This window comes from Marmota flaviventris, unplaced genomic scaffold, assembly GCF_047511675.1.
Source record: "Marmota flaviventris isolate mMarFla1 unplaced genomic scaffold, mMarFla1.hap1 Scaffold_48, whole genome shotgun sequence".
NCBI lineage: Eukaryota > Metazoa > Chordata > Mammalia > Rodentia > Sciuridae > Marmota > Marmota flaviventris.
The window spans coordinates 1922185-1945872 of record NW_027288296.1 but is presented as its reverse complement, the minus strand read 5'-3'; the positions used below and the strand labels follow the sequence as shown (position 1 = coordinate 1945872).

At 34.4% G+C, this 23688-nt stretch overlaps 1 pseudogene; it reads right to left on the bottom strand.

Moving 5' to 3' along the window:
• Positions 1-636: 636 nt before the first annotated feature.
• Positions 637-23688, bottom strand: part of LOC139704240 (growth factor receptor-bound protein 14-like) — a 50031-nt pseudogene continuing 26979 nt past the window's right edge.

The following is a 23688-nucleotide window of genomic DNA, read 5'->3' as shown; positions in this document are numbered from 1 at the left end:
TTTATGGTACAATTGATAATTCAATGACTTTAATGAAAGTTTTCTAGAAAAAAAAAAAAAACAATTTACTTCAAAAAATTTTAAGCTGCTACCACATAGTATGATTTGATCCTTTGGCTATAATAAAGCCAGAGAACATACAATTCAAAATTGTTTTTAGTTTTATTAACAAGTCATGCATACTTTCTTTTAATTAAAAACTAAAGATTTTTCATGCTTCTTAATATTAAAAAAGTAGTATAACTGGAATTCAGTTTGCAAAATGGTCATTCTGAAACCTGATTTCTTCTTCATATTTGGTGTTTGAGAATTCTAGGGCTGTCATATTTTAAAAAGGAGCAGATAAATGTTTGAAGTATTCATATTTGAAGAAAATACAGTAATATATGAAACCACAAAAGAACACTCCAAATCATTTTTTCTTAAGGTTTAATTTCAACTTACAAATTTTAAATGACGATTGTAATGCCAATCCAAGTTTTTGCTTGTTTGCAAAGCACGAAATATTTTTTATAACTTTCAGGTGAAATATTCCTTTCACCACAGTATTTTTACCCTTATTTATGCTCTCTTTTTAATATTTTTCCCCCTTGAGTCTTTTCTCTTGAACAGTTTAACATGTAATTTCTGGTTCAGCTATAGCGCAATCCTAGAACAATAATGTTTCAACTTGCAAGGAAGAACACCCTTCTTGAGTTGGTAGAACTCCACCAGCTGGATTAGATCCATAAATCTAGTGTGGCCATCATCTAGCATGCGGAACATTTCACCATCATCTTCCACCTGCAATAGGAAAAGCAACAAGCTGGTAAATAGGGTAAAGAATCCAGAAGGATGATGGTTGTTCCACTGCAAGCTATGTCTTCATGCCAAAATTGACAAGTTTATAAAACTAAGGATTGTGCAGAGAACAGCATGGCATGCCCACTTCTTTAATTTCACTTACATTTAAAAGAAGTATCATCTGATCCTTGGATAAGAAACATGCCTCCACTTTCTCTGCATCTAATTCTCCCAGAGTTCTGTTTAGTTAGGATAGTTTAACAATTTTGAGTCAATGAACAGAAAGAAATCTGTACTATTCAGTGTAAAAGTAGACAGGAGATTTTAATGCCTCTGTGTACAGAAATTAATTTCTGTTTCTAAACATTGTCTACTTAATGCCTCAGTATATTAAAAATGACTATTCATATAATTTTTATCAGCAAATTCATTCTGAAGCAATAATATATTATGCTAATGGAATGTCAGTTGACTTTTTTTGTTTGGTGGTGAAGTCTTCTAGCATTAAACGCTCATAATTGCTGGGGACACTGATCAAATAATCAAAAAAGCAGGGTTGGTACTCTCTATGGCCTTTGAATGATTTCAAAAAGAGGCAATTCAAAGGAAAGCATTAGTAAGTTAAATAAGACCTTCCTGAAAGTAGTTTGAATCTGTTTTACTCTGCCTGATTCCAATATGCATGTCACATATGTACATATGTGCACATGCTGACACACATCAGCAGAAGTGAAAAAAAAAACCCAAAGCAAGTTGTGCCAGACAAAAACAGAGTCACAGATATTTTAAAAATGTTCCCAGGATTATTTAAATGTCCACCAATCTCACATTTCCTGTGTTTCTATACAAATAATTTAAAACAAATGAACAAAAACTAGCAACAATAATAGCAAAAAATGTCTTTGAGAGAAAAGAAGAGAAAGGGTTTTAAAATAATGTTTTTTTTTTAAGGAATGGATAGAACTCAGAAAAAAGAATCTTTAGTGGCCTTTTAAAAATAGGTGGCATTGGGTCTATACAATATTGCTAAATCATATTTCATGGAAAAAAGATAAATTTAATTTTTACAATTCCTGTATTTCTTATATTAATTCAGGCTCATAAAACAATTTCTGCCAAACTTAACTCTGGTCAAAGCACAAGCTCCCACATTATATTTAATAAAAGGAACAACAGAAAAACAAAGTTTCCAAAAGCTTATGCATTAAGATCATATCTAATATACAAATGTGAAATCACAAATTACTTAGTGGTATAATTTGAAAGTGCTTTATTTTTTGTCCATGACTCATTGACAGGACAAAATTTTGGGGTTACTCTGACTACCCCTTACCAAGAAAACTCTAAAAAGAGAGAGGAAGAATTTCAATATGTTTCTACATTTACTCACAGATTTCATAGAAACATAGCATGTAACAAAAACAGGATATGTACTCATAAAAGCTGTAGCTGGGATCTCCTTAACTGTGTATTCAGTGGGTATGATTATTCAACTTGGTGAATGATATGTTACAACATAATCTCATACTACAAAACTGTCATCAGTGCTAATGAAGATAAAAGGTTTTTTTTGAAGATAAAAGGTTCTTTCTCCAGTTGTTTAAACTGACAACAGTTTCATTTCTCATCCAATACTCAATAAAATGTTCTCATTGTACTGCATTTGGGAAGGAACCTGGCAGTATTAAAGTATCTGAAACTGAGTAATGTGAGAAGAAAATCCTTCAGATTATAAATCTCTCATAAAATATTTTATGCTTTTCTTGTGTACTCCATGGTATCCCATTAAAAGATAACACAAAAAAAAATCAAAAAGTACTCTTTTAATAGATTCATATTTTTAAGCTGTTAATATTTAGAGAAAAAGCAATAGGGATGTAAACAGAAATAAAAGCAAACATTGAAAACATCAGAAAAAAATTTTCTACTTAATATACCCTGCATTATACCTAAAAAGAATTACAATGTATAGGATAATGTCATAATGTAAATCATATTTTAGAATCATATTAATTACTTGTTCAAATTGAAACATTGATACCCAAAAAGAAGGTTAGTTTTTTTTTTCCTCTCATGAATTAATATCTAAAATGCTAGAATTGGCACAGAATGGATAACATTAGTGCTCCTAGTCAAGAACAAAGAATACTATTCTTTTCTCTGTTAATTTATACATAAATACTAAGCACACTCTGTGTACTGGGTATTATACAGATATTGCTAGAATTCAATGATAGCCACTCTTACAGAACAAAGTAATTTCTGTGTTATGATAAGCCAAAATTAAAAACACTTGGTGTGCACTGAATAAATTATTATTATTTACTGTCAAAATCCAATCCAAATCCAAAATCCAAACCCAAATTCTACTCAACACTAAAAGTATCAAATTTACCCATCCACAAGTCCTTGTTGAATAATCAATCGCTGAGCTTCATCTCTGGAAATCTTGTGGTGAAACCATGGCTGGGACCAATGGATGGCTGAAGAAATAAAATGAATGAATACAAAGGTTTGCTTGCAGTGATGCAATTTCACTACATATATGTCCCCCATCACTTAGTAACCACATGTCACCAAAGTCATGTCAAGCTGCCCATCAGCTCAGTGACCATGGCTAGGAGCAGACATACCCATGTTTGTGGCAGAGGTTTGTGAGGAGGCAGTGGGTCTACCGTGACTTCCCAGGTGCAAACATCCTTTTTTCTGAGCAAGGAATGGGGGTGAAACAAACTCAAATTAAAAATTCTTTCAAGAAAGTGAAATCATGAGTATCCTCCAAGCGAGTCCTTCTTCAACTGCAACTGAAAGAGCTTTGGTGGGATTTTCTATAACTCTGCTTTTCTGACCTGAGAAGTCCATTGCTACCAGGGAGTTCTCAGATATACTTCTCTGGAAAAAAAAATTTTTTGAAAAACAAAACAAAACCAGAAAACACTTGCAAGTCATGAAAATCTTCAAAAGTAATCGTTTACTGTTTTGCTGGCAATATGCTTCAATTTGAGACTGGGATTCCCAAAGTGGCTATCAGGAAATTAAAAAGTTAAAAGTACATATTCACTATAAAATGATGCTATGGAGAACTTTGCTAAATAAGTTCAATGGCTATTTGTTAGGATAACTGAATTAAGTGCTGAGTAATGTGATGAAAATCTTTGAAAGCATGTCTTTCCCCTAAAACAAACCTCGTTTTCACATTGTCTCCTAATATGGCAAAACTCCAACTGAGGAAGAAATAACCCTTCCTACTGGCTATAAGGAACTACCACTTCTGAACTCATCTCTGTATTAAACTTTATGTCAAATACACAAACATTGAAGCCACAATTTTATGATTCAAAATATGTAAAATCTGTAACTTAGATTGATACATATCTTCTTAGAAATAGTACTCATATTTTATAAAGGAGCAAATTGGAGTATGTGTTTTGAAAGCTTATCATGTCAAGTTTCATTTTATTTGGAAAATGAAATTTAGCAGAATAATAATACATAATATTAGATTTCATATTAAAATTTTTATGATGGGGCTGGGCTATGGCTCAACAGTAGCGCACTTGCTTGGCTTGTGTGAGGCACTGGGTTTGATTCTCAGCACCACATACAAATAAATAAAGGTCTGTTAACAACTATTTTTTTTTTAAATTATGATGTAATATATAAACACTTTTTCTTTTTTGAAGAGATGGGTGGCCAAGTTAGAGCTGCAAAAACAATTCTGAATGACAGAAGCACAGACATGGAAAGAAGACATATTTTAAAAATGTAATCAAAACAATGATAAAGTCAGTGTTTTTGCTAATTACTTCTTATATTCATGGTCTCTAATGGGAAAGTAAAACATATAAATCCTGGATCTTATTTTTATTTTCCTTTTTCTGGCGTCCTATTTTGCAATCATCTTTCAAGAAACAGGCATGCTATCCCACAATGAGTCATGAGTACTAAAAAAAGAGAAAATTGCCAAATGCTCTAGTCAAGAGTCTCACATGTCTTATACACTAGGAACATAACTTAAAACTAAGCAAAATAAAAAAAAAAAAACTGAATGGAAGTGTGTGTGTGTGTATCACTTATTCTTCAATAATTACTAAAAGAACAAAACCCAAAGTGAAATTACACTGGTAAATTATGAGCCAACCTGCATCTGGAGACTTGTGGCTTTCACACACACACTCTCTTTCTACATTTGGAAAAGATACTATAGTCAAATGTGGGCTTCAAATAAAACCTTATCCTCAAGAAAAAAAAAATTAGGTTCCTTTATTACTGCCTTACCCATCCCATTTTTTAGCATCATTTTCTCTTCAAACCATGTGATAATGGCCGACAATCTTATTATGGTCCATCTATATTTCTAGAGATCTGGCATGCAATCTTCCATTTGTTACAGGAGCCTTTATAACTGACAGCTGCTCTTTCCAGACAGATACTGTCTCAGTAATCTCTATTTGCTGTCACACCTTAGTTTGCCCTTCTCACCCCATGATCTTCCATGCTGGGCCTTGAACCAGTTGGATATACTTTTGCTTTCCCAACATTAATGGAAAGTGTCTGCCTGTCCAAATCAGAGTAACAAACCTGGATCCTAATGATAGATTTATTCTTATAACATCTTTAACTTCACATGCCAAGATGGGTTCTATAATGAGAAGTTCCTGATAACATAAAAATACTGTGAGGAAAAAAAAATAAACAAGCTGTTGTTCTCTCCCTACCCAATACAGGGGACCAGATGTACAATAAGATCCCATGTTCCATAATTATTTGGCAAACAGAGAATACAAGACAATTAAAGAAATTTTCCATTTGCTACAATAACTACACTAAGAGGAAATAGGAGTGTAGTAAATGTTGTCTATTGAATGGCAGGTGGTGGATGAAAAAATAATAGTTTACCTTTGGTGGACAAAGAAATGGAAGTAAAGCAAAGTCTGAAAAACCCAAAAGGTCATTTTCAGCTCAATTTCTTTCACATAGGAAAGCAATGCTGGTAAAATTCAGAATTGGCTGTATTTCTCAAATATTTGTTCCTTTTTCTATCTCTTCTTAGGGGATGAACAGGGTAGGCCGTAGCAAAATGAGCCATGATTTTAATTGCATAGCCTTTCTCTCTAAGAAGGGAAGCCTGCGTGTATCCTGGATTACCCAGGCCAGACTCTGAGACTGCTTGTATCCACTTTTAGTGAGGTTTACATGTAAAATGGTTTTTACACAATATAACTGCATGGCAACTAGCCATGCTTTCTCTGTCACTCTATTTGAAGGATGTTGATAAACCTGCAGCTCAGAATGACTGAACAAGAGGGCAAAGAATTCCTCCAGACACCATTCTCTCATCTGCTTCATACAGTGGACACCCCAGATGAGTCAGGAGATTATGCAACTACCCCCTTCCTTTACACTGCAGGACACCAGAGATCCAACTAAGATAACACACCTTATGGTAAAAATAGCAACCAATATGTCCCATCTAGGGTTATTTCAAGTACCACATAGTGGGAGGTAAAGGAAAGAAACTTCAGCTTAGCAAGTCTAGCCCAGGGTCAAAAGTAAAGACTAAAAAGAACTGAGCAGATATTTTCTCCCGATCTCCTCACTCCAGCCAGGAACATATTAAGAGACACTCCTTTAAATGAATTCCTCCTTTACCCTAAAATGAACCAAATCTATCTGGTTTCCTAAAATATCTGCTGATGATTCTCATTTCAAAAGTTGATATGAGTGGCTGTCACATGGTATTATGGGTAGGTGCTCCCTTTGGTATGAGAACTGTTGTTTTGTTTCTCTTCTCAAAACATGGACAAGTTTAAAAGAGAATACTGTTACTTGAGAAAGGTAACTAAATTATTCTAACTTTTCTATGTAACTCACTGAAAACAGTTCCTGAGTAGAAAGCAGCAGAGACAGGTGAGGGGCACCAGCACTATTCAGGTCACTGATCCCTCTGTAATCATCTAGAAAAGTGGGTCTCTCCATACACACAAAAGTAAACACAAATACCTCCCCAAACATCTAGGTCTCCTTCACAGACATTAAAAATAGCATAGATACAGTTCTCAGGTGCTACCTTCTATGATCACAACTCCTGTGTAAAACAAGCCCTTACTACAAGGCATTGGGACCTCTTGCCCCTATCACACCTGATTCCAGTCAGATTCACTCAAGGAGCAGTTCTTTTTACAGATGGGGTTGAATAAGCAAAGACGGGCTAAACAAACTCAGATATGCCGTGATCAACAACAGAATGACTTTCAGTGGGAAAAAGTAAGAATAATATCACACTTGTATTCTAACAAAAGTAATGAAAATGGAAAGGACTTTATTTATAACAATTTTTTTCCTATGATTAAAAGGACACTAAATAATAATTGCTTCCAAAGGTTTGGCTGCTATTAATACATCCATGCTAATAACTCTAGATTCTAAAAGAAAATTTGGAGGGATTTAGGAAAGGATTAAGATAATAAAATTCATTATTTTTAATATACAGATGGACTGAAAGATAAGAGTAAGCTGACAAACTAGAAAATATTCACCTTAAAGTGATTTCTATTATAAAAATCATTACATTCCTTAGTTTCTTATTTTAGGGCTTAAAAGTAATATGATACAAAGATGAAAAGTTATTCTTCCATAATTTAAAGCAACATAACTACAAAATAGGGGCTCTTTTTCTATATCATCTATTGTGCTTCATAATCAACATAATTTCATGCCACATTCCTGGAACTGAGCATTTCACCTGGCTCATTACATGTGGGTAAATGTACCTTCCTTGGTCACAGTCAGGAAGAACACATTATTAGCCTAAGTGGAAACACAGTTTTCAGAAATCTGCATTAACTTATCTGTAACACAGGCACATACATCTGGATTTCTAGTATACTCAATATTAAGGAGTGCAGCAAGAATTGCAGAACATAAACTTTAAGTTCAGAAATAAATTTCTGTGATAAAGCACAGGAAATTAAAATTAAGTGCTAAAGAAGGTAAAAGATGTTCCTGTGTGTGTCTGCAAATAAATATCCAAGTTACATTTGGTAAAATTCTGAGAAGCACTGCATAGTTCATGTAATGCATAACCTATATTTTGACTTTTAGTTTTTGCATTTCCTGGAAAGCAGTCTGCTTTTTAAGGACCTGGAACTTAAAAAAATTACTGTTAGAAAGCCAGAAAGTAAAAACATACACATGCGTATATTACAGTTTTTAAAATTTGAAATCATTGGCATCTCTATAATAGGCTACAACAACCTCAGAATCAGTATTAAAATAAATAAGCAAACCCACAATCAAAGAAAATTAATTAAAAAACACACAATGCCAAGGAAAATGTTCTACAAATTATCTTATTAAGAATCTAATCCTCAAATGATGTAATGACATAGAATATACATTCCTTCAAATATTTAAAATATTTTACGAACATATAACGTTATGTATTATAATTGAATATTTCATATATGTCCTATGATTTTTATCACAGACCATACACATATGCTATCCAAGTATAAAAAGTTCAATATAACATCATACATACAAAGTATAACTTTACTTGACCAAAAGGAAATGGTAAATATATTGTAGTATATATTTGTAATGTAATACCAAATTAACATAATATAAATATAAAATAAAATATAGGTTCAAAAAATCGATCCTTACTATGGGTGATATACTCTGAGAACTGCAGCCACTTCTGCCTTGATATGGAGGCATGAAATTCTGGTACAGCTTCATGCCATACTGTAAAATAAACAAACAAAAACACAATGTTACAACTTTTACTTTACTACACTGGTAATTCAATTAAAATATTATTTCATTAATCATATGTTATCAGTATAAAAAAATAATTTTATGATTTTCCTTCAAACAGACAAGTAAAGCAACCAAAATTTGACAGAAAATCTTTTAATGCCCTTCAACAATACATTTAAAAAAGATATGTTTTTTAATTTGTTTGTTTTACTGAGGCTCCCAAATTAAGGTCTTGCTCACTAGTATTACTTTATACTGGTATTACTTTATACTGAGACTTACGTTTCTACTTACATACTTACATAATTTGCAGCAAAATCCTTTGGATTGGTACCTTGTCTCGTGAAAAGAAAGCTCACTTGGGAAAGGTGTCATGCTGTACATTCCAAAGATTTAAAAAACCTCACATATGTCCTAAGCAACACTGTAAAATTCACTCTCATTCTGATGATTGATGAATTAATTTGTCTCTTTGGTAAAACTATAAATTGGGGCCTATCTGGAAAATTCTTGGCTCTATATCATTCTTGGTTAAATATTCTTATAACCAAGAATAATTATTCTCATAATACTTTTGGGCTTAACATTCAGAAAACCAAAATACTGAGGAGTCCAGCTGATTTCAGAGTTTCAAAATACAATGTAGAAGATTAGAAATGTGGGGTCTTCACTTTTAGGAGGCAGCATCTGACAGACTGAGCCATCTGGCCATAATGGGAAAGTAGGAGGTCTGGATTCTAACGGGATTATTAGTTTGAGAAAAATTAAGACTGCTAACTGCCATGAGCAAACTTGTCCTGAAGGAATCCTCATCTGAATCTGGAAACTACTCCTTTAGATTTAAGCTATTTTGTTGAGGGGGGGGGGGAGCAATTATATTGGCAGCTTTGAATTTTTTATGATTTTAAATTATTTATATTTATACATATTTATTTACATTTTGGCTACACTCCACAATTCTTTCCATTTCATGAAGATATAATGAACTTCATGTTAGGTCTCAGCAGCCCTGTTCCATCTACTGCTTCCAGCTTTGTAATGTTGGCATTTGGCAGGGTGGTCATTGTGTTCTATCTCCTCAAGGCCCCAGAAGCACCTGAGCCAGCAGGTGCTGGGTCTCAAATGGGCCTGACAGTGGAAGTGTATATGGAAGGTGTGGAGGATGACTTTGAAGAAGAATGTGCTGCTGTTGATTCCATGTTGGCCCTGATGAACCATCCTTATCACCTGGAGGAGAATGACCATCTCCATGCCTGCCTCCAGGGGCTGCCAGAGTCCAAATGATAGGTAAGATGGCAATTCAGTGGCAGGTCTAAAAGGCCCCCCCTAAAGGTGCCAGCCCTTAGGTTCTTCAAAACCCCAATCAGGCCACAACACTGCTTCCGGGGTCAAGCTCTAGCCTAAGCACCACCACTTAGCTCAAGGTTTCCCGGTGGGTTTGCCTGCCCATGCCACTCTTCTGGCACCTCCCTTTGGCCCACCTGGGCCAGCCTCTATTGACCTGCATCCCCTCTGGCACCAGGTATGGGTCTGTGACCCACATATCTGTCTACACAACTTCTGAGCAACACCTACTCTGCCCAGTACTTGAGTGTCCACCTTAAATGGGATTCCTTCATGTACCCACACAGGTGCACAGACACACACACTCACAGACATGCATGAGCGCGCGCACACACACACAAAGAGTACTGTATAGAAAATATTGAATGACACCATGAAATCAAATCTTACCCATACGATAAATTTTATATAAATAGTTCAACAGTGCTATTTCTCTACTAGTTCCATAAAACCAATTCTAGCAAAGTGGATATATTTGGTAATTAGGCAAATAAACAAAAAAAATGAGGGGAGGGGATCAAGAGAATCATTATTTCAAGATTTTGCTTCTAACATGAATACAAACCCACACTCATTTAAAATTCTGTGTGCTGACTTCTTTATCCAATTATTTCCCAACTTTAAAAAATTATTTAATTCAAGGTTTGAAGGACATTAATGGGACCTAACGAAATTCACTTTAAATCAACTCTAACCCTACAATAACTTTAAAAAGAAGACAGAAGAGCTTAATTCCTAGTCAAGTTCATTATGAAGTATAGATAATAACCTCAAACCAACACTTTAACAAGGAACATGAGGATTGGCCACCTTCTTCATTGAAAAACCTGCTACCTACTAATAAGATGGTTATCTTCCTAGATGTATTGTTCCTGACACCTGCAGTGTTAGGTAGGTACCTAGGTGCCATTGAAGACCTTTAGTAGGCATTTAACTCTTGTCAAGGGTAGTCATGGGCCAACTTTAACATTTCTCAATGAAATACCACAACAGAGAAGCCGTCTGAGTTCTAACTGAAGGGAGAGAAAGAGAGAATATGTAACTGGGACATTCTATGTGAGCAATCCACTTTTCTAAGTCTTTGATGTTCTACAATTCTATATGTAACTAGAATTTCTCCAAAGAGAGGCCGGATCTGTTAATATTCAAATGTAAGACAGACTGGTTTCTCATTGGCTACAGGTTAAAGGTACTCCTGGATGTTCGCCTCCTTTTCTGGCATCATCTGGAAAAGTTTTGTCATTGAAATAAACAAGGAACGCTGATATGATAGGTAGAATAACCATCCCAGAAAGATGTCCACATCCTAATCCCTGGAACCTGTGAATATGTTAGGCTACATGGCAAAAGGAAACTGAGGTTGCTAGCCAGATGAATGTGGGATGAGGATTATCCTGGCTTCTCCACGTGCACCCAATGCAATCACCAGGAACTTATAAGTGGAATGGAAAGGCAGAAGGGACAGAGCTAGAGAGTTGGTAGCAAGAGAAGGACTTGGTGTGATACTACTGTCTTTGAAAGTGGAGGAATAGCCACCAGCCAAGGTATATGTGTGGCCTCACAAGGCTGGAAAAAACAAGGGAAGTGGTTTCTCCCCTGAAGACTCCAAAGGGCAAGCAGCCCTGCCAAGCCTTGACTGTGACCCATTCTGGACTTGAACTAAAAGAGTACAGGATAGCTGGGAGGAGTGTCACATGCCTACAATCCCAGTAACTAGGAAGGCTGAGACAGGAGGATCACAAGTTTGAGGCCAGCCTGAGCAACTTAGCAAAACACTTGACCAAAATAAAATATAAAAATGTGGGGGTATAGCTTAGTGGTAGATTGCCAAGTTCATTCCCCAATACTGTCAAAAAGAAAAAAAAAGAATATAGGATAATAAGTTTGTGTTATTTTAAGTCTCTAAATTGGGGGTAATTTACTATACCAGACTTGAAAGGGTCTTTGAGAATAATCAGATGAGGGGAAAAAGCAGGAAGTGAACAATCTTCCAGAAACTAAACATCGCCAAGATGGAAGAATTAAAGGAAATTTTTGGCATATTTCATTGATTCTTGCACTTGCATTTCAAAATACAATATTTGTCTCTTCAAAGATGGCACAAAGCCAGACGTTATGTGGAAAGTAAATGGTATCCATGACTCTGAGATGAAAATGATTCAGGAAAGCCAGACTTGGAACAGGAAGAAGTTTTACAGATATCTTGACTAATTTATTTCATTTATCATTTCATATATACATATACACATACACATATAGCAATGTCTACATATTTAGACATATGTACATGTATATATATAAGTAAGTCTGTGCATGCAAAAGTGAAATATGGCAAATTTCTAGCTAAGTCTAAATAAGTCTATAATAACTATTTAAATAAAAGTAAAACAAATGGCAAAAGTGATGTGAAAGTCACCTGTCATAATTATATTGTCATTATTTTTTTTTTATTTTTTTGTAATATCACAAAGTGTATCCTTGTAAAATCAATGGAACCTGAGATTCTCTGAGATACTGCTTAATGGGTACATTTTGTGGTGATGAAAATGTTTTGGAATTAGATAGAAGTGATGGTTGCACACTTTGAATGCACTAAATGTCAATGAAATGTTCACATTAAAAATAGTTTGATTAATTTTTAATATCAGAATTTTACCTCAACTTAAAATTTTTAAAAATAAAAAATAAAAATTCCCTCCAAAGCTAGTCTGATCACTTATCTGATTATGATTGTTCTATCCTTCTTTACCCTGATCTCTCTCTTACACAGGATGCTAGTAATGTTTTGAAGAGCTACCAAGTGGCGAATATGGAAATGGCAGCAGAAAAACTTCTAGGTCCAAAGTGGACCTAGTAAATACATAAGCTGAGAACTCGATTATGAAGTGAAGTGTACACTCTTCAGCCTAATGAAAGGGCAGAACCCAGGGATTCTACAAGACTCCATTTCTCTGATGTTAACTTCTAAATATATCAAAAAGCTAGTTTTAGGACACACTCACTGTTAATAATCTAAATCTTTATGTGATAATAAGTGAATCATATATGTTATGCATAGAATATGAAATCTATAAGTTAATAAATTATATTAGTGATCAGGCATAAATTATAAAAAATATCTGGGTAAATGCTGAAACTTCTAATTTAAACAAAGGATTAAGAAAAATAGTAATTTGTATATTTTGTCAACTTTGGCAGTAAATGATACTAAATAAAGTATACAGACATAATCTTTGTATTTTACTTTTTCAAAAACAAACAAAAAAAAATCATGATTTTTACCCAATTGTGATTATCAAAGTAGTGTCTTTATAAGGAAATGAGTGATTACTTTTATAACTGTAAAGTTGTGTAAATTTACTGGCATGTAAGTTTCAAAATAAATTAAATAAACATGTGCTTTCAATACATTCTGAAAGAAATCAGTTCTATATCTCTTTTCTACATGTATCTGCCTTTAGAAGGTTCTTACTCATTTCCAAATGCTCATCAACAAATTATGCTTATGGAAGTTGTAATTTCCATTTAACACCCAAGTGGATGATTTAAAAATATGCTCATAGGAAAATCATACAATTTTTTTGATGTTCTACTAGAAGTAAGTTGTAATTATTAAGCTAGAATGTAATTTATAAAACACCTAAATGGAACATAAAACAATCGCATGAAACATATCCAGGCAGACACATTTTAAACACACTTCACACTGAATTGTAAGCAATGTTGTATAAACGTAGACTAAGTTGTATAATGAGAGACATCCATTCAGTTATACTGGCTATGGATATAATACTCTTGGAAAAATAAAAAATAAAAATCAGAGAATTTCTAGAAATGGAATATTACTTCATAATCAAAAGATAAAATATTAGCCCATTCCACTTTACTCCACAAATGTTTATCTTTTAGATTAAAAAATACATGCATTTGGTGGTGGCTATTTTTCTTCTTTCTCGTGTAGCCACAAAGATTCATATTAGGATTCACTCTTCTTTGCATTTTCAACTACAGATATTTTCAAACTTTTATGATACTCACAGCATTTAATAGAAATTCATGCCTCCAGTGAGATTACCTTAAGCAATCTAATCGTGGTCACCCAGCACATCCTACTCTGCTCTTCTTCTGCACAGAGCATTTTCAGGTCTCGGGGCCCTCCTGCTTTGTTAGGCTAGAAGGGCCACAGCACATTGTTTATCGTTAATGCACATCTTGAAGGTAACACCTATTGAAATAAAAGCCACTAAAATTATCCTATATGTAAGAGAAAGCTGTCTCTTTATTAAAAGAAATTAAAAGAAACTCAAGCTTACCTAAAAGGCTGAAGCTTGCTTTATTGATCTATCAAAATATTAAGCCTGTACCTTAAAGCAGAATCCATAGTTAGTTTGTGCTCCTTGTTTTTTTTTTCTTTTTTTTGCCCACCAGTGACACATAAATATCACTAATTCCAAATTCACTGAAAAACTGCAAATGCCATGGTTCCTTAAAAAATACATACGAGTGTTGAAATGGGTACATGTTTTGCAATATTTCTTTTTGTATGTTTATAATGTTAAATAATGTATTCCTTGGGCAAACATTACCTAAATACAATTTCAATATAATATGACAAAAAGAAAATAAATTAAAAAAAAAAAAAAACCTATGTCACTACACCCTTAAATAATCAGGAACTTGATACAGTTTTATTAAAATTGACAAGCGACAATTTCTTTATAATGTAACACACGCATATGTGTGGGCATACACACACACATTCTATTTTAAACTCTCTATTCTCTTTATTCATCATTTCCAGAATTCAGAGAGAGAATATAGGAAACAATGACTTTTGAACACGTTTTCCTAATCCAGGTTTCAAATTATGGTATCTCCATAAAGGGAAGAAGTTTGGTTTGAGCTTCTGTAGCAGTTAGGAAAAAGGTAAAGGGGACAATGTGTCCTGCTTCATTAGACTACAGCCATGCCTCATAGTTGTGTACTATGTAATACACCACAGGAAACAACCAGAAGGGTTGTGTGACTATCTTGCTTTACAAGAAGGAAGCTCGTATGGCTGAGCTCAGGGAAATTATCTGGCAGTGGACTGTGTCTGATTTTCAAGGCAAAGTGGAAACATGAACAGCTATTTCTTCTCTGAGAAATCTCTGAGAGTTAAAGCTGGTCATGGGAAATTACTGGGTCATATTATTCTGTGATAGGTTAATAACTTGGAGAAGTACTTAATTCTGAGGTTCAATGTGCAATCAAAATTGGACAAAATGCATCTGTTCTCTAAAACTTTGCCATTAGCAGTATGGTCTCAGACCAGGAAAATCTTTATCCTCTAGGATTTTTTTGAAAATGTAAATTATCAGGCCCCACCCCAGACCTAGTGAATCAATATCTGCATTTTAACAAGATCTCACTGATACCATATGCACTAAATTTTAGTAGCAGTGTGTGTGTGGGCATGTGCACACACACACACACACAGAATAAGAGAGAAAATATTCAGCAATATTAGCAACTCCTATTAACACCCAATCTTTAGTACCAAAAAGAAAGAAAAAAAGGTGGAGGTGCAGGGAGAAAATTAAAGGTATAATCTATGTTGGACCTCAAAACCTTCAGCCTTGGATAAAGAGAAAGGAGTAAACTTGGGGTGGGTAAAAATGAACAACATATGTGGTACAGAAATAAGAGCATCCAGATATCCTCAAAGATATATAGAAACTACTTTGAAATAAAACTGAACAATTTTTAAACATATCATGATAAATCTTTAGAATACAAAAAATGTCACCACCTCCTGATATCAGGTAATAAAATCATAAATATAACAAAGTAAAAAGTCTGTTTTAATTTACAGCTAATAATCTTACATAACATATCACAGATACTTAATTTACCTTTGATGTTTGTTCCTTTAGTAGAAAAATATAAACCAGATCTTCTTAGAAGGATGTAAATTTTTTCCAGGACTTCTTTCCCTGTTTTTCCGCATGTAAGAAGCCATGGATTTCAGGATATGTGCTTGAACTTAGAAACATCTGAAAGAAAAATTAGACTCTCCCCTAATATTATGGAAACAATGATTTTGTAGCCTTTTACCAATCAAATGTAAGTATGAAAAACTAAACAATATCAATATCAAACATCAAAATTATAAACTAGTTGATTGTCTATTTGTAAAGCTGGACATCATTTATAGGGTGAAGTCCTATACTTCTCATCCTTTCCCATGTTTTTTTTTTTGTGTGTGTGTGAGAGTTGACAGGTTTACCTATTGATTTCCTTGTGTTATAACATAGAAGACCACAATCCTGACTTCAATTATTAAAGACAAGAAGTTGAGCCAACTTCACTTTGCTGATGAGAATATACAACCTCTTATCTTCCATAGTTCTGTCATGGGGCATTATGACAGGCTGGGTTTTCTCCAAAGAGGACTGCAACCATATTTCCCATCCCACATGTCCTTCTGCAATTGCATCTTGGCTTTAAACCATGAAAAGGCAGAGTTTGTTTCTCCATCCACCCTGAATCAGTGTAAGCCTATCACTGCTTGGACCAAAATAAAATTGTAGAAGTAATCCTTTGCCAGTTCTAGATATGTCCTAGCCTGATGGCTTTCAAACCAACTTGACTTCTGCAAGTCAGATGCCACACAGGAAATGTGATTATCTGGACACCCCCATGGGTGAGAAGCCCAGTGAAACTGGAAAAGCTCTGGAGGACGAAACGCCACACAGAAGGAGAAAGAGAGGACAGGAGTTGAGTGTCACAGCATGTGTGGTAAAAGGGACAACTTAGAAGGGGACCTTGAATTTTCTCTAACCACTGAGTCAAAGTGCTTCAGAGATGAAGCAAACTCTTCTTAAATCCCTGCTCCTCAAAATGGTTGCCAAAATGCAGGTGGGTCCTTTAAACCATTAAGGTTTGGAAGACTATGTTATACAGTTGTAATTAACTGAGATGGGGACACACATTGTCAGCGAAAGGAGAATGGAAGGGAGTCACTCTGTGTGCATGGCCATGCTCAGTGTCCTTAATAAGACACTGGAAGTGCATTAGTGTCTCATTAAAAGAAGAAAATAGAAATCCCTATGAATAAACAAATGGAAGAACTGAAAGTAAGAGAAATTATTAACTACAACAATGTACTTTATTTTTAAAGACTATTCATGGAAATGCCAATAGTACATACCTACATTTTTTAAAGTAATTTACTAAAGTTTTTTAAATTTAATGAGCGACAGATATTAATTAATTGACATGTAAAACAGGTAAGTAGGTTTTTTTATTTTGAGTGCTTTCCAAGTTATTAAACCAAACCAATTAAATTTTAAAAAGAGAGTCATGGAAGTCAAACTAGAAAAAGAAGAAACATTTTAAAAAGTGGAAACATTGCCTCAGTGGAGAGAAGAGGTCAGGGGCACATGCAGGACTATCTAATTCCAAAGTCTACAATTTTTCTTGTTTTTATAATTTAGCATTAAAGCAATATAATTATGTTAGAGGAGGGTTTGGGAAAGGAGATAGAAGAAAACCTCCACCAACCACTGAGTCACAATACAATGGTGAAGCCTACAGGGAGCTGAGAGTTGGGAGTCCTGAAGTTGTCATTTACCCTAACATTCAGATGGCGGGGGGGGGGGGGTGGTGGTGGCTGTGAAACCCAGCGGCATAGAAGCAGCCTTCAGAAAAACATCTGGGGATTAATCATATTTCTAAAATATTCTGAAGTATGAAAATAAAGCATGCCCATATTGAAAAGCCCACAGGAAACAAATCTATGGTAGATATGCCTGATTCATATATTAAAATCATATTGTATTGGAAATATTAAAAGTTATCTTTATGAAATACCAGAGAATACTGAGTGAGTTCAGGAATGCCTAGAGCTTAGCTTCAATCCTCATGAAGACATAGCTCAACATTAACCTGTGAAAAACAACTGCAGAGCTTCTGATACCAAATCTACTAATCTATCAAAATTAAAATAAACTGTTCATTTATTGTAATGACAATATCTTAGGAAAATGCCCCCCCAAAATAACTGCTAGTTTGGAAGAAATGAATCTAACAGACACAAAAGTAAGGAGATTTTTAATTAGATAACCAGCATTCATGATTCAGCTAAGAATATCTTACAATTCTATGCCAGTATTTCTGTCACAGCTATTAGAGATGTTGGTATATGAAACAAATATATCTGTATATCCCTCCATTAATTTAATTGCTAAGTATTTTATCACAAATAGAATTGAAGGTGTTTATTATGAATGCTAATACTATGTATCTATTGATAAAATGTCTTCAATTTACTGAGAATTTTGATTTTTTAAAAGAATAACATAACCTATACACACATCACAAAGCAAAACTCTAAAGTTTCCTTTCATAGTGCACATTTTTGAATGTTTAAAATCCTTTGACAACTGGCCAGAACTGGGAAGAAAAATATTTTTAGGGGGATGAATTGATTTAGGGCATTCTTTACCCAGCTTTATGTTTGGTTGGTTCTTTGTTTGTTTGTTTGGTTGGTTGGTTAACTTTTTGCCCCCCACCCAAAAAAAAAAAAAATTAAACATTCAAGTCAACATGTCAAAATATGAGCATGCCTAAAATTTTCCCATTGTTATGTGATTTCTTACGTATTTTAATGGAAATATAAATTTACCTGTAAAATTTGTGTTGGGGATATTTCACCAGTGGTTTCAGTTGCAAAAGACACCATATGCTCTGGAAAAAAATACTGACAAAAAATAAAGGATAAATTATCGCTAAACCTATGCTAGAAAAGTTTGAATTATGACCAGTATAGAAATCTAAAGCAGAAGATCCTTAAGCCAATGTATCTAAAATCCACATTAAGTGCTTCTGAAAATGCTGGTCCTTGGACTGTACCCTCAGGCATCTTCCGAGGTAGAGTTGGGCCCAGATGACAATGATGCAGAGAGATGCTCTGACCTGGAGTCATAGGACACTGCCCTCAAGTTGACAATGAGCTTGTTCCCACATCTCTTCCCCAAATCCTCCAACTACTCTACCAGGTACAAAAAGACTACTGACCCATTTTACAAAATCAAGGCTCACAGAAGTCAAGGGCAAAGGCTGTACCCAGGTTCACAGTCAAGAACATAGAGAAACCAGGACTCGGTGTGGAAACTAGAAGTCCAATTCTTTCCACCTACTGTTTTTCCAAACTTGTTTAATAATAAAATTCACCCATGGCAGTTGTTTAAAATAGAAATTCCCAGACCTTATTCCTGGAGTTTCTGATTCTGTAGGTCTGGCCAGGTCTTGGAGTCTGTGTTTTTAATAAGTACTGGGACTCCCTTAGGTAAATTTTATGATCATACAAGTTAGGAAAAATATATTCTACTATATTTCCTCTATGACAGGGTTTTTCAACAGCAGATCTACTAACATTTTGTCTAATAATCCTGTGTTGTGGGGCTGTCCTGAGCCTTAGAGGATGTTCAGCAGAATTCGAACTTTGCCCACTTTGGCACTGCTCCTGCTGATCCCCACCCCACTCCTAGTCCTACAACCAAAACTGTATCCAGATATTGTCAGATCACCCAGTTGAACCATTGGCTCCAACTATACAAAGTGAATGTCTCGTCTTATTTAAATTACAAAGAACAATAATGATAATAATAATAATAATAATAATAATAATAATAATAATAATAAAACAGAAATGAGCACCAAACCATATTTCTTTAAATACAACTTTTAAATTTTAGCTTTTAATAAAGATTTGCAACAAGAAAATGCTTTCCCTTCAAATCTATTTAATTTTTGTTAGAACTCTTATTTTCTTTGTCAAAGATCATCCCATTATGTTTCTATTAATAGGTTAAAATAAAAGAGAATGTAAGAGGTCTTTCAGGGTTTGAAAATATTTATTATGGTTTGTATCATATATTTTTCATAAAGGATCATTTCAATCCAATTATCCAAAACTTCGTGTAAAAATATGCTACTGCTGCAGAGACAAAAACAATTTAAACTAATGAGCCCAGAGGCTATTCTGACTTCTCTATATCCCTAGTCTTCATTAGAATGTGACATACATTTATTTTCTTTTAAAGAGAATTATAATGAAAGTAGTATTTGCTATATAATATACTACCCTTTATCTCATTTCTATTTAGCTCAAAAATTATGTCACTAAAAACAAAATAATTTGAAGCATCAAGATTCATGTCAATCTTAAATTTCTGGCTAAGCTACACATTCCCAATGATTACCAATCTATTTTTGTTTTAGAGAGTTTCTTACTTAAGTTTCCAAAATATTGTGAAAAAAAACTTAAACTACATTTTGGAATAGATTTGAGGATCTATAATAATTTAAATCAAAGTCAAATGTACAGTTGCTTTGTCTAGTTTTCCTCTAAGGCAAGAAAAAAAAAAAAAAAAAGCAATAATGCCTCCAAAGTAGGTTTACCTATATTTTTAAGTTAAATGACTAAATGCATCTCAATTGAGATTCTGCAAGTAAGGCTAAAGAAATGTTTTATATGTGTCTGAACTTCTTGTATCATGGTGACTAATCATTGTTAGAATAAGAAATGTGAGTATAATTTTAAAGGGCCAGAATCACTAAATGGAACTATATTTTATTGATAGTGACCATATTCTTCATGTAAAATTTAACTGACTCATTTAATTTTCATTGACTGTTAATGGAGATTTCACTTACCATTGGGTTTTTAGAGAATTCATATTTGGCATAATTTTTTTTCTAAAGTACAGCTTATTTTCTTCTTCCATTCCCCAATTAGACAGCACTTCAATCACCAGCTCATGGTCTTCTAATGTTCTTTCTGTGAAGAATGCTTCAGTGAATATGTTAACAGAAAAACAGACACACACACAAATAACTGTACAATCGTTTATAATAGATTTTGTATACATGTCTCATATGCATAGAAAATTTCAACTCAATTCCTAAATATCCAGATTGATAAAAATTTCTCATCAATTTTGAATTAGTAATTCAATTTTTATACCAAAGCAGTCATCTGAAAAGAAAAATTACATATCACAATGTACATTTTGCTAATTCTCAATTTCCTTTTATTGCTATGCAAATTATGATATAAATTTAATAACAAATCTGCATTAAGATACAAGAGCTATTCTTCCTCCAACTCATCATGGTGCCAAAATTAAAATATTTGTTTCAGGGTTGAACAATTCACCTCATTAAGGGATGAAGATTTTTTTAAAATTTTTATTGTTGGTTGTTCAAAACATTACATAGTTCTTGATATATCATATTTCACACTTTGATTCAAGTGGGTTATGAACTCCCATTATTACCCCGTATACAGATTGCAGACTCACATCAGTTACACATCCATTGATTTACATATTGCCATACTAGTGTCTGTTGTAGTCTACTGCCTTTCCTATCCTCTACTATCCCCCTTCCCCTCCCCTCCCCTTCCCTCCCCTCCCCTCTTCTCTCTCTACCCCCTCTACTGTCATTCATTTCTCCCCCTTGTATTATTTTTCCCTTTCCCCTCACTTCCTCTTGTATGTTATTTTGTATAACCCTGAGGGTCTCCTTCCATTTCCATGCATTTTCCCTTCTCTCTCCCTTTCCCTCCCACCTCTCATCCCTGTTTAATGTTAATCTTCTTCTCATGCTCTTCCTCCCTACTCTGTTCTTAGTTACTCTCCTTATATCAAAGAAGACATTTGGCATTTGATTTTTAGGGATTGGCTAGCTTCACTTAGCATAATCTGGTCTAATGCCACCCATTTCCCTGCAAATTCTATGATTTTGTCATTTTTTAATGCAGAGTAATACTCCATTGTGTATAAATGCCACATTTTTTTATCCATTCATCTATTGAAGGGCATCTAGGTTGGTTCCACAGTTTTGCTATTGTGAATTGTGCTGCTATGAACATCGATGTAGCAGTGTCCCTGTAGCATGCTCTTTTTAGGTCTTTAGGGAATAGACCGAGAAGGGGAATAGCTGGGTCAAATGGTGGTTCCATTCCCAGCTTTCCAAGAAATCTCCATACTGCTTTCCATATTGGCTGCACCAATTTGCAGTCCCAACAACAATGTACAAGTGTACCCTTTTCGTTTTTTTTTTAATATATGTGAACATGTAAATGTCTTTATTCATTATTATTTATGCATGTAAAAATATATGTTTATGAAGTACACATATATGGATGTCTTTACACTTGTATATATTTCTTAATTTGGTCCACCAAAATACCTAAACAAGATATCACAGCAGCAATAAAAAAAAAAAAAAAAAAAAATCTCAACTGAAGTGTACCCTTTTCCCCACATCCTCGCCAGCACTTGTTGTTGTTTGACTTCATAAAGGCTGCCAATCTTACTGGAGTGAGATGGTATCTTAGGGTGGTTTTGATTTGCATTTCTCTGACTGCTAGAGATGGTGAGCATTTTTTCATGTACTTGTTGATTGATTGTATGTCCTCCTCTGAGAAGTGTCTGTTCAGGTCCTTATCCCATTTGTTGATTGGGTTATTTGTTTTCTTATTGTTTAATTTTTTGAGTTCTTTGTATACTCTGGATATTAGGGCTCTATCTGAAGTGTGAGGAGTAAAGATTTGTTCCCAGGATGTGGGCTCCCTATTTACCTCTCTTATTGTATCTTTTGCTGAGAAAAAACTTTTTAGTTTGAGTAAGTCCCATTTGTTGATTCTAGTTATTAACTCTTGTGCTATGGGTGTCCTATAGAGGAATTTGGAACCCGACCCCACAATATGTAGATCGTAGCCAACTTTTTCTTTTATCAGACGGCGTGTCTCTGATTTGATATCAAGCTCCTTGATCCATTTTGATTTAACTTTTGTGCATGGCGAGAGAAAGGGATTCAGTTTCATTTTGTTGCATATGGATTTCCAGTTTTCCCAGCACCATTTGTTGAAGATGCTATCCTTCCTCCATTTCATGCTTTTAGCCTCTTTATCAAATATAAGATAGTTGTAGTTTTGTGGATTGGTTTCTGTGTCCTCTATTCTGTACCATTGGTCCACCTGCCTGTTTTGGTACCAGTAACATGCTGTTTTTGTTACTATTGCTCTGTAGTATAGTTTGAGGTGTGGTATCGCTATACCGCCTGATTCACACTTCCTGCTTAGAGTTGTTTTTGCTATTCTGGGTCTTTTATTTTTCCATATGAATTTCATGATTGCTTTCTCTATTTCTACAAGAAATGCCGTTGGGATTTTGATTGGCATTGCATTAAACCTATAGAGAACTTTTGGTAATATCGCCATTTTGATGATGTTAGTTCTGCCTATCCATGAGCAGGGTATATTTTTCCATCTTCTAAGATCTTCTTCTATTTCTCTCTTTAGGGTTCTGTAGTTTTCATTGTATAAGTCTTTCACCTCTTTTGTTAGGTTGATTCCCAAGTATTTTATTTTTTTTGAAGATATTGTGAATGGAGGGGTTGTCCTCATTTCCATTTCAGAGGATTTGTCGCTGATATACAGGAATGCCTTTGATTTATGCGTGTTGATTTTATATCCTGCCACTTTGCTGAATTCATTTATTAGCTCTAATAGTTTCTTTGTACACCCTTTTGGGTCTGCTAGGTATAGAATCATGTCATCTGCAAATAGTGATAATTTAAGTTCTTCTTTTCCTATTTTGATGCCTTTAATTTCTTTCGTCTGTCTAATTGCTCTGGCCAGTGTTTCGAGAACTACGTTGAACAGAAGTGGTGAGAGAGGGCATCCCTGTCTTGTTCCAGATTTTAGAGGGAATGCCTTCAATTTTTCTCCATTCAGAATGATGC